Here is a 13881-nt window from a genome sequence, read left to right on the forward strand (position 1 = left end):
TGAACGTTTTATATATGTATATCTCATACTCAAGTTTGCCTCGTGTTTCACGTTGTTTTCGAATTTCATGTGCTTTACGTTTTGTGACGTCCTGTACCCATATATGCATATATATATTATATATATATATATATATATATATATATATAATATATATATATATACACATATATATATATTCGCAGATAGATAGCTGGCTAGCTTGCTAGATAGATAGATAGATAGATAGATAGATAGATAGATAGATAGATAGATAGATAGATAGATAGATAGATAGATAGATAGATAGATAGATGTGTGTGTGTGTATATATACTGACATATGTTTACATACATGCACACATACAAACACTTTTATATTCACAGAATATATACATGTCGACAAATGCATTGAAACCTTTTGGATTTACTAGTGCTAGAGTGAGCCACATAGTGACCACTCTCTTATATTTATTTTTGTATAAAATATTATAATATGTTATGAAATATTATAATAATCCAGGTTTCTCGGGGCACTGGGCCACTTGGTGTTGAATAGGTATACTATTAAATTAGTATCTAATTCTCTCACCCTTATTAATTAATTATATATATGTGTGTGTGTGTGTGTGTGTGTGTGTGTGTGTGTGTGTGTTCATCATTTCACTAGGCTCAAATAACTATCCACAATTACCTCCCCTTGACCAAACTTTTTTCATATACATAACCGTTGTATCCCCTCAATACAAATTCATTAAATCTCCTTTGTTATAAACGATCATCTCCTTCTTCTCTCATTGTATACATAACATATTAACTTGATTTACTTGATTTACTTATTTATTTCCTTATTTTGTCTTTACCTGTGTTTATAAATATATATAAAAACACAATTTACTTTAAAACAAATTACCAATAGAATTAACTTAACAGATCAATAAATTTAGGGGTGTTAGTTTTCTTACTAAAATAAATATGTATTATCAATACAATTTTTTAATAATCCACAATTATTCATCTTTTATTATCATGTTTTCTCGAACTCTTTTTGAACATAGGTACTTTTGTGTATTAATATAAATATTAATATAGTAATCATACAATTACATATTTATATAATTTTTACGCATATAAATAATACATAGATTTTTCATATATTTATTATACATATTTAATCTATTGGATAAATAATTTGACTACTAATATATTTTATTACTAATCTCTGTAATAATAAACTATAAATATATTTACCCCAATATTAATATGATATTTACATACATGATAAACTACTATTCTTTATATATCTCCATACCTTCTAACTATCATCTAGAATGTATTAATATTTATTTACTTTCCAACAAAATATACACCCCATGTCCCCTTAAAAGGTTTATACCAAACTTATCCATATAACAATACTCAGCTGTATTGTTCAGTATACTTAACAACTAATGATATACTTGTATATCTTTTTTTTCTGCCTCTGACGAGATACTGCTTTATCAAATGATTTAATTATTACAATTATAATTTTTCAGTATGAATCGAAACAGCTGTTAGAAACCATGTCTAAATTGCAATTAATAAATATACTTATTCATTGATGTAACTCCGTTTTTGAAATTTTTCTTCAATAAATATAAACCTTTGTTTATCTAATTACTTATTATTTATGAGTATTATGATTAATATTCACAACAAATACTAGGTAATGAACCAGTAATTCATTGGATATTACTATCCCTTACTGAGGCTTATCCACCCTCCAATTGAACGTTTTATATATGTATATCTCATACTCAAGTTTGCCTCGTGTTTCACGTTGTTTTCGAATTTCATGTGCTTTACGTTTTGTGACGTCCTGTACCCATATATGCATATATATATATATATATATATATATATATATATTATATATATATATATATATATATATATATATACATATATATATATATATACATAATATATATATATATATATATATATATATATATATATAATATATATATGTATATATATGTATGTATATTTTTCATTTATATAGATAGATAGACAGATAGATAAATAGATACATACATACATACATACATACATACATACATACATACATACATACATACATACATACATACATACATACAGACATACATACATACATAGACTTATACATATACATTGTCTGTTAGACAATAGACTGAGGAAGAGTAAGAAGATGGGTAATAGAAGACAAGGTTGAAAGCGTTTATAAGATCATTTGCGTACATGTGTGTAAATGTATGTGTGTGTGCGTGTGTGTGTGTTAATGACTTTAGGGGAATGTGGCAGAGAAGTCGTGAAACAAAGTACTCAGGCAGATTTGAAGTAACAGGGAGTGGGGAAGAGAAGAAAAACCAACCAATTATATGACTGACAATTAGTATCTCCTAACTGCTTATTACATATTCATTAACAATATGAATTACAACACCCACTTAGTGTTCCTAAATTCATTGTTGAAATCCATTTACATTTTGAAATAACGTAGATTAGTTGAAACGATAATCATTGGATAAATACAATTTTCAGTCAATAAAGTGTTATAAATAAAAGTATGCAGTTCAAATCCAGAAAAAGCCATGAATAATGTGTGAGGCAGGGAGAATTCAAATGAGAAAGTTGTGGGAAAAGACAAGCATTGGTAGAGAGTTGTTTTAAACATAATATATATGTTTAAATATATATCAGGATCACACACAGCATATAGGTACACTGCAACATAATTTCTTTTCCTCAACAGGCCTTGCCCTGTTTAACATTGTCCCGAAAGAGATAAAAGAGGGAAAGGATCCTGTCACCTTTAAACGGAGTCTGGACAGATTTCTTCAAGGAATACCGGATAAGCCACCCATACCTGGATACAACTCACTCCTTGACTTAAACAGGATTTAGATAATCCTATCAGGTGGTGCTAATTAAGTTAGACATGGCCTGAACCAATCTTTGGTCGAAATATATCTAAGTTTATCTAAGTTTATATTGTAAGTTAATCTGTGTGATAGAGGCAATACGATGACGTTTTGGAAAACATATGGCAAAAGAGCAGTTCTGAAGTTATAACCAGTTATGTTGAAAGCGATTTCTTCATAATCAAAAAAACAATGATTTTAAAATGAACTTAGGAAGGAATTTCAACCGTGTTTCGTGGTCTGCTATCACAACAGCTCCTTTATAGGATCCAGTTAGCTCAAGACATCATCAGGAAGAACCACGTCCGGTTTCGGCCACTGTTCCTCTACCGTTATGACGTGGTGCCACCTCACTTTCGGAGGTGTCTTCAGCTCTGGTGTTGGGTACATGTCTTCTTTCTTCTGTTCCCTGGCCTCTTCGATGTAGCGTCAACGAGAGTCAGCCTTATCAAATTTTTTTCTCTTTAAATACCTGCTAATTTTAGTATATACTACGAATGAATGTAACGACTCCTGTCTACGAAACTATACAGCCCATAATAATAGTACCCGATTTTTCAAGTGTACGAAAGAAAATATTTCATAATAAAGTCGCACATTCCCTATTACGACTCAGGGTGATTTCAGATATTAAAAGTAATAATTTTAAACGGAAAAGACAAACGACCTGCTCTTATTCCTACGGACGAGTTATTTCTCTTTTTTTATGTAAAATTACGATTATGAATTAAAATATACATAAAACAATGTAAAATCTATGTTCACTTATAATTCTTTGATGAAATTATTTAATTATTATATAAGTAATTACTTGATGCATATCACATCTCTACGTGGAGAATTTCTTGGCAAGCAAATCGGAAAGTTGCTAAAGGCATGTTCGAATCCAAGATATCTTAATTAGTTTAGCAGAAATTTGCGACGAAGAAAATCATTTATACAACAGTAATTCCTCTGAAGAAAGTTATGAGAGAAAAACCTCCAAATTTATTCTTGTTTCCTCTTACTTATACACATTTTGCGAAGTATAGTGTAATATATTAATCTCAATTCGCTTACCTCGCTACGTCTGCATCATTTGTATATTGTCATTGGAACACAGCATTTCGAGTAATTGAACAAAACATCATTGTTCAAGCAGATATATAATTCCAATATTACTATATGTGTGTGTATGTGTAGTTAATTTCAATGGCCAAATTCTGCCTAGACTGATGAGATTCTGTACAAACATTTAGTTTAGTGAACAGGCGGGTGTCTGTGTCTACATGTAGGACTGCATCTGTGTTTTGAGATTGCAGAAGGCGGAGTGCTGTGTCTGTCTGATTTCATGATGTGTGTATACAGTGGTCTTGAAATACAGAGGCATAAAGATGTGGGTAAGCGAGGTTGTGACGTTTTGTATAGTGCGTATGTATAATCGCTACGTTATTGTTAGAGATGCGTGAGAGTAAGTAATTGGGACGAATGTGAGTGTTAATATGAGCTATATAGCTACGTAAAAGAAAGGTGGCGAGCTGGCAGAAATGGTAGCACGCCTGGCGTAATGCGTGGCCGTATTTCGTCAGCCGTTACGTTCTGAGTTTAAATTCCTCCGAGGTCGACTTTGTCTTCCATCCTTTTGGGGTCGATAAATTAAGTACCAACCACGCACTGGGATCGATGTAATCGACTTAATCCGTTTGTCTGTCCTTGATTTTCCCCTCTGTGTTTAGCCCCTTGTGGGTAGTAAAGAAATATATATAGAGAAATATATATAGAGAAGTAAATATATAAAGAGAAATAAAGAAATATACATAGCAACGTAAAAGAAATGCAGAGGCGTGATAAAATTGTATGAGAGACGTGGGTGTGAGATGCTATTAATGAGGAATTCACTGATATACAAGTAGCTACAACACTAGTGCAAGGAATGTTTTGCTTTTAGAGGGAAGAAAATTTGGGAAGACAAGAGAACTGGGTTAGAAATGAATGAATGGCGTTAAAGAGGGTGAAGAAGAAATCAGGTGGAGCGTAAGGTGAGAGCAGGAGCGAAGGTGAACTGAAAGAAAATTAAGGGTAACATTGGGGAAAAGAGAAGAAATGACTAAAATAAATAACTGATGGAAAATTGTAAATAAACAAATACATAAAAACACAACACCGTCGAAAAGTTCAGAGCGATAAACAACAGAACAAATGTCGAGAAAGTGCAACTGCCCATATTATGTTAAGGTGGAATAGAAGGTAACAGACACACAGGGTAGCCCCAAAATAGGTTTATAGTCATTCAACTATCTCTTTCGCATTCATATATTAACAGTTTAGATCTTAATTAAAAAAAAAAATATGAAACCATTATTCTATGGAAGTTTAGTTAATTGTAAGATAGAAATTTAAATGTAATAAAATGTTTTCAAAGAAATTTAAAGTGCCTACGTGATAACTGTAAACCTACTTTTGGGCCACCCTGTATATGTATGCATATGATGGGGGTTTGAAGCGTTTATAGCGGAAAAGAGAGAGTCAAAGATGATACTTCATTTTCAATGCATGGTTTAGAAGGGATAGTGAGCAATTATATGAAAGAGGAAATCTGATGCAGGGTCATGAAATCTCTTAGACAATAGACTGACGAAGAGTGAGAAGATGAGTAACAGAAGAAAAGGTTGAAAGCGTTTGTGCGATCGATTGCGTATGCGATCGATTGCGTGTGTTAATGACCTTAAGCGATTGTGGGAGGGAAGTTCTTCAGGCAAAGTGGAAATAGCAAGGAGTGGAGAAGAGAAGAAAACTCAATCAGTTATATGACTGTCGATTAGTATCTCATAATTGCTTATTAATTGCGTATGAGTGGCTGTGTGGTAAGTAGCTTGCTTAGCAACCACATGGTTCCGGGTTCAGTCCCACTGCGTGGCACCTTGGGCAAGTGTCTTCTACTATAGCCTCGGGCTGACCAAAGCCTTGTGAGTGGATTTGGTAGACGGAAACTGAAAGCCCGTCGTATATATGTATATATATATGTATGTGTGTGTATGTTTGTGTGTCTGTGTTTGTCCCTCCCCCCAACATCACTTGACAACCGATAGTGGTGTGTTTACGTCCCCGTAGCTTAGCGGTTCGGCAAAAGAGGCCGAAAAAATAAGTATTAGGCTTACAAAGAATAAGTCCTGGGGTCGATTTGCTCGACTAAAAGGCTCTGCCCCAGCATGGCCACAGTTAAATGACTGAAACATGTAAAAGAAGGTAAAAGAAAAAGAGAATATGTTCATTGTAAATTACAACAACCACTTATTGTTCTTAAGTTCATTGACGAAATTCATTTAAATTTTAAAATAAATGAGAATAATTGAAATGATAATTATTGAATAAATGCAATTTTCTGTCAATAACGTGTTATAACTAATAGTTCAAATCCAGAAAGCCCAATGAATAATGTGTGAGGCAGATAAAGAATTCAAGTTAGAAATTTGTGGGAAGAGATATGCAATGGTAAAGAGTTGTTTTAAACATAATAAAGGTTGTAAGTTAATCTCTGCGATAGAAACAGCTTGATGACGCTTTGGAAAACAGATATGACAAAAGAAGAATTCTGAAGTTACAACCAGGTGTACTGACCGTGAACAATAATTTTAAAAGAAAATTATATTTTTCAAATTTTAGAATTTTCTAGGTGTCACTGTCGATTTTTCTGCCGACGAAATCATACATACGAAATGCATCGTGATCGGTATTTCGAGTGTCTGAAAAATAAATGTCTCATCCGATAGTTGTAAATTGTCTTCAAAGTACTCAACAAAAGGAACAAAATGATTTCTGATATTAAAATCAATAATTCTAAGCAGAAAAGCGCGACCATCTGCTCAGCGGCTGTGAGGAGAAATCATTGAATCACTATCCGTGAGTTATCAGAGGATATGCAGATTAGTTACGGTTCAGTTCATTATCAGTGAAGATTTGGGTATGAGAGGCGTGCACCAAAACTGCTTTCAGCTGACCAACAAGACACTCGGGTTTCAGTTGCACAATATCTCCTTGATTGTGTCGGAAACGATGAAAACTTTTTTTAAACTTTTCGTAGGCATATGAGCAGGTATCGCCAAGTTTTTGGCAACATTTGAAGTAGATTCTCTGCTGAACTTACTCTCTCGTGGCCAATTCGACAATCACACGCTACACACCTTCCTTCCAAGCACTGCTGCAAAACAGTGGAATTGAACTAGAACGTTAGAACTTAGTGCACTTGCATATCAGAGTTTGAGGTCAATCTGTGCCAAGCGGCTTTGCATTGCGTGCTTCGTTACTATGGCAACAGTCTGGATACTTATTGATCAGACTACGTATATAAAACAATGATTTATTCTATTCTAAACTTTGTTCTTACTCTACGGCTATGTCTAAAGACTTGCCGACGACTACGTAGATACGATCCAACTTCGGTTCCGTTTAGAGAGTGTCTGAAGGATAAATGTAACACTTCGTAAGATTTCAAGTATATACGAAAACATTGTAGCCTTTCATTGTTTTAAATTTTTGTCAATGCGCGGAATAAAGCAACAAAGTGATTTCAGATCTGAAAACCGATAACTCTAAACAGAAAAGACAAAGGGGCTGCTGAAATTTCGCATTGCCACTTGACAGCTCACCGGATCATATTTCGGAAGATGGATATTTTTTTCTTTGCTGTGTAAAACCCTTACTTATCACAACAAATATATCACACACTACGAAATCTGTGATCACATATTTGTGTGATGGAATTATTTCATTTTTAATTACTTGAGGCTGATGATGACTAGTAAATTGGAAAGTTGCTAAAGCGTAGTACGAATCCAAGACGTTTTAAATAGTTGAATCAACCGCGTTTAGTGAGATTAATTCTACTATAAAGAAAGAGTAAACAACCTACTAATATAATTTTGTTTTCACTAACTTATTATACAATTCAATAAGTTAAACATACTGCTTTAGTGAAGAGAAAAATCATTTTCTACTTGACTAATTCTACACAGAATAGTGAACTCCACAATGTTAATTTTGTTTCGCCTTTCTTATATATATTTTACGTAGTGTAGTGTAATCCACTGATATGCATCCCGTTTCCCTGCTAAAACTGCATTTGTATGTTGTGAATGGACCACTGAATTTCGAGCAATTGAACAAAACATTATTGTTTAATTTAAATTATTTAATTTCAATATGATTATAAGAAGAAAAGAAAGAAAATCCACTATAGAGACTTATATATACGGTATTACTTATTCTGGGTATTCCTCACTAAAGGAATATCCTCGCTTCATACATCAATTAAGCAACTAAATTACTAGCCGTCAAATTTCGTTCTATAGGCACTCTTAAATTAGAAGTGCGTGCACGCGGGCATGTCAGTCTGTGTGTGCGTGTGTGTGGGAGATTGGAAGTAATGACCTTAAAGGTGTGTGGCGGGGAAGGTGTGGAACAGGCTGTTCAGGCAAAGTGAAAGCAGCGAGGAGTGGAGAAGAGAAGAAAATCAATTATATGACTGTCAATTAGTATCTCGTAATTGCTTATTATATATTCATTGACAATGTAAATTACAATAACCACTTATTGTTCTTAAATTCATTGACGAAATTCATTTAGAATTTTAAATAAATTAGGATTAATTAAAACAATAATCATTGGATAAATGCAATTTTCTGTCAATAACGTGTTATAACTAACAGTATACAGTTAAAATCCAGAAAGACCAATGAATAATGCATAAGGGAGATGGAGGATTCAAATGAGAAAGTTGTGGAAAACGACATATTTGTCCTCATCTTGTTTGTTGTTAACACAACGTTCCGACTGATTTACCCTCCAGCCTTCATCAGGTGTCTTGGGGGAATTTCGAACCCAGGTTCGAAATTTCCTGAAGAAGGCTGGAGGGTATATCAGCCGAAACGTTGTATTAACAACAAACAAGATGAGGACAAATATCCGTCAATTGTAAATAATGTTAATACTGTACATAATTCCTCATCTCTTAAATATAAGACAGTAAATATCTGTATATATTACACATATGAATTGTGTGTGTGTGTGTGTGTGTGTGTGTGTGTGTGTGTGTGTGTGTGTGTGTGTGTACATACATCATATATAGATGTATGTGAATATATAATATATATAGAGTATGTACACGTTACAGTAAGAAGAGATATACCTAAATAAAGCAGTAGGGTAAACATCTAGACAGGTATAAAGAAGCTAAAAGATTTGAGTACCGAAAAACGCAGGAAAATTTTAGCTAAGCAGTTTAAAGCACATAAATGTATTTTTAACATAATTAGGTTTTTTAAGAATCTCAATAAAACATTTTTCCAATAATTCAGTGCAGCAAAGTTTATATGCACACCTATCATTTATAGGAGGCAAAACATGCTTGACTATGTTCTAGGTAATATGGAGCATTATCTTTGAATTCTCCATATTTTTGAGCGACTGGCTTATATTTACCTGTATTACGTCTCCCAAATGTATGAACATTATTACATAATCTTTTCTTGAATCTGTTTGCAGTAGAACCAATATAAGTATACGTTGTTCTATTACTGTGGATTTCATATCTACAAATGTTTTTAGTTAGGCAAGAATTGTTACGAGGTTATTGAAATCTGTTTCTAAAATTACATATCACCTCCGGTGATAAGTAAACGTGACAGGTATTATTCATATCATTACTACACCCAATATTACTATTTGCCAACGTATCAATGTGAATAACGTCAATATTATCATCCACAGTAGACAACGAGTTGACAGAATCGTTAGCTCACCGGACAGAATGGTTAATGGCATTTCATTCGAATGTACGTTCTGAGTTCAAACTCCGGCAAGGTCATTACCTATCCGATAAAACTAGTATCAGTTGGTCACTGGCATTGATGTAATCGACTCCCTCCTTCCCTCGACATAATTGGTCTTGTACCAAAATTTGAAATCACTATTGCCATCTTATGTTAATATCACTGATTTTGTTGCCAGCATAAATACTGCTATTGTAAAAGTAGGTTACATTGGTTATACATATATGGTTGTGGAAAATGTAGAAGCAGACTGACAAAAGCTTTCAAAAGCAGGGCGAAATGTTACTATGCATGCTTAGTGGCATTTTGTCCGATTTTATGTTCTGAATTCAAGATCCGCAGAGGTCTGCTTTACCTTTCATCTTCCGGGGTTGGTAAAAGAAGAACCAGTCGAGCACTGAGATTGATTTAATCGACTTAGAACCTCCCCCGAAATTACTGGCTGTGTGCAAAATTATGAAACCAATACTATATGGTTTGACTCGGGTTCGATCTTATTCCTGGTAGGATTCTTATATTTATGCAGGTAAATGGTAACTACCTGTGACCTTAGGTATCCACAAGTTTTCAGTAGTCTTTCAAGTCTTAGAACCCTCCTAATAATCTTCGCTGTCCCTAAGGAGCTCTACCGGGAATTCTATTTCAATCTCTTTTAGCCATTTTTCCTATATCTTCGGTTACTGTTTCCCGTGCACAAATTATCATAGATACGACCTTTACTGTTCTCATACTCCAAATTCTTCTTATTTCAAATATTAAGAGATTATATTTGTGGGGTGCCCTTTTACTTTACGATACTGGGATCAAATGGACATGATGGGTCGATTAGTAAGCAACTTAGCTTTTCCTTATCTATAACTGTTATTTCCGGTCTATTATTTTCTAACTTATTGTCTGTTTCAATAGGTAAGTCCCACAAGATCTTACATTTCTCCGACTCCTGTACTCTTTCGACTGGATGATTACGCCATGTGTTTCCAACTTCAAATCCCTGTTTCTGGCACAGTTTCAAGTGTAAAACCTTTACAACCTGTCCATGCCTCCGTTTCTTATATTCTTCCAGTGCCAACGTCGAGCATTCTGTCTAAATGTGTGCTACTATCTCGTTCCAAGTTCCAGAGTCTCTACAAATTTCTGAAACATTCTCTCCACGTATATTTGTTTTTGTTGTTTGATCTTGGGCTGCTTCAATTAGACTCTCTGTTTCTTTTGTTTTAACTGCTCCTTTTTAACCAAACCCAGGATTGTTATTATTATTTATTATTATTATTATTATTATTATTATTATTATTATTATTATTATTATTATTATTATTATTTTCATATATACTCAACAGATTATTCTGTTGGAAAACAAAAAAATCTTAACATCGAGCTACAACACGTAAACTTAAATGCCTTAGAACACTCCTAAGTCTCTAAGTGGTTCAAAGTGACACGCAACGTCAACTATATAGCACATGTGGTGCATCCTATCGACGACCACAATGTCCTGTCTGTTATGCTCTGGCACCTGATCAACGATATGAAAGAAAAGACCAAGAAAGATCAGGTACAAGAGAATAACAGTACTGCGCCTTCCTACAAGCACTCATCAAGATGTTGCGCTATCCTTTCGTCCAGTAAACTCGGACTCCATCCAGTTCTGGACTCTTTCAATTTGGAAATTTCCTTAACTGCTTTTTCATCATTTCTGTAGTTATCTTTATGTCGTCTGGGCCTTCTATATTTCTGAACCTATCTTGGATTTCATACAGCTGCTCCGCTTCATCATTACAGGTCGGTTTCAGGACCCTCTCCAGAATGCCCTGCTTACCTTTCCTCTGCATCTGGTATCATTGTTACGCGTAATCTCCTATCTCGTTCCCGAAACAGTTTTTTTTTTTTTTTAGATTTACTTCAAACAATATCTTTTGCCTGAATTGTTTTGTTTTATTGTCGCATCTTTCTAGTTTTGCTCTAACTGCTACTACTCCTTGTTTCAATTCTTCCAATTTCTCTAAGACCGGTAGGAGGAGAGGCAAATGCTATTGCGATTATCGAGACTGAATTAAATGTTTGCTGCATATTGAAATTCCTCTAACGGATTCCCACCGAAGGACAGATTAAGGTGGAAGCTTAATAAGGCAAAAGAAGGTAAAACATTTGATGATATTGACAACAGAAATTTTAATGTACACAGCATTTTAGTATTCGAGGTACTCTCGCAGGTAACTATTGCGATCACTGAGAGCTCCATGAAAATGTTATGATTGACTTAATGTTGTAAAACGGGTTAGATTAGGAAAGGCCGAAAATTCAAATGACAATAGCCAAAATACGTTCTACTTAGGATCATATGAATGAATCACTGTCATCAAGCTATAAAATGTTCATTGCGATGCAAAACACTGACTACATACTCTTGTGAATGGAAAACGACTAGAGTATGCATTAATGTTTGTTTGTGTATCTTTTCTTAGGCTATATATATATATAAATATATATATATTATATATGTATATATATGTATATATATATATGTATATATATGTGTATATATATATATATATGTATATATATGTATATATATATATATGTATATATATATGTATATATATATATGTATATATATGTATATATATATATAATATATATATATATATATATATATATATATATATATATATATATATATTATATATAGGCGCAGGAGTGGCTGTGTGGTAAGTAGCTTGCTAACCAACCACATGGTTCCGGGTTCAGTCCCACTGCGTGACATCTTGGGCAAGTGTCTTCTGCTATAGCCCCGAGCTGACCAATGCCTTGTGAGTGGATTTGGTAGACGGAAACTGAAAGAAGCCTGTCGTATATATGTATATATATATAAGTGTGTGTGTATATCTTTGTGTGTCTGTGTTTGTCCCCCTAGCATTGCTTGACAACCGATGCTGGTGTGTTTACCTCCCCGTCACTTAGCGGTCGGCAAAAGAGACCGATAGAATAAGTACTGGGCTTACAAAGAATAAGCCCCGGGGGCGATTTGCTCGATTAAAGGCGGTGCTCCAGCATGGCCGCAGTCAAATGACTGAAACAAGTAAAAGAGTAAAAGATATATATATATATATATATATATATATATATAAAGGGAGGTAGAGGCACATGGCCTAGTGGTTAGAGCAGTATACTGGCGGTCGAGGGATCGCGGTTTCGAATCTCAAACTGAGTGGTTTATGAGCGAAAGGCAGAAGGTAGCGTCGAAATTCTGCTGACTCTTTCGCCACAACTTTCTCTCACTCCTTCTTCCTGCATCTTGCAACTCACCTGCGACGGACCGGCGTCCCGTTCAGGTGGGGAACCTATACGCCAAGGAAACCAGGAAACCGGCCCTTATGAGCCAGGCGTAGCTCGAGAAGGAACAAACAATATAATGAGAGAGAGAGAAAGAAAATACTATAGTCTGATATGATTCAAGTATATATATATATATATATATAATATATATATATATACGTACACACACACACACACACACATATATATATATATGTGTGTGTGTGTGTGTGTGTGTGTGTGTGTACGTATGTACCTTTGTATGTATTCCTTTATTCTTTTACTTTATTCAACCATTTGACTCTGGCCATGCTGGAGCACCGCCTTTAGTTGAAGAAATTGACTCTAGGGCTTATTCTTTGTAAACCTAGTACTCATTCTATCAGTTTTCATTTGTCGAACCGCTAACTTACGGGGACATAAACACACTAGCCTCGGTTGTCCGGCGGTAGCGGAGGAATAAACAAAGTCACACACACACACACATAAATATATGCATATATATATATAATATATATAATATATATATATATATTATATATATATATATATATATATACATATATATATATATATATATATATATATATGTATATATATATATATATATACGATATATATATATATTATATATATATATGTATGTATATATATATATATATATATATATATATACGATATATATATATATGTATATATATATATTTATATATATATATATTTATATATACATACATACATACATACATACATGCATACATACATACATACATACATACATACATACATACATACATACATACATACATACATACATATATACATACATACATACAT

Source organism: Octopus sinensis, linkage group LG3, assembly GCF_006345805.1.
Source record: "Octopus sinensis linkage group LG3, ASM634580v1, whole genome shotgun sequence".
Taxonomy (NCBI): Eukaryota; Metazoa; Mollusca; class Cephalopoda; order Octopoda; family Octopodidae; genus Octopus; species Octopus sinensis.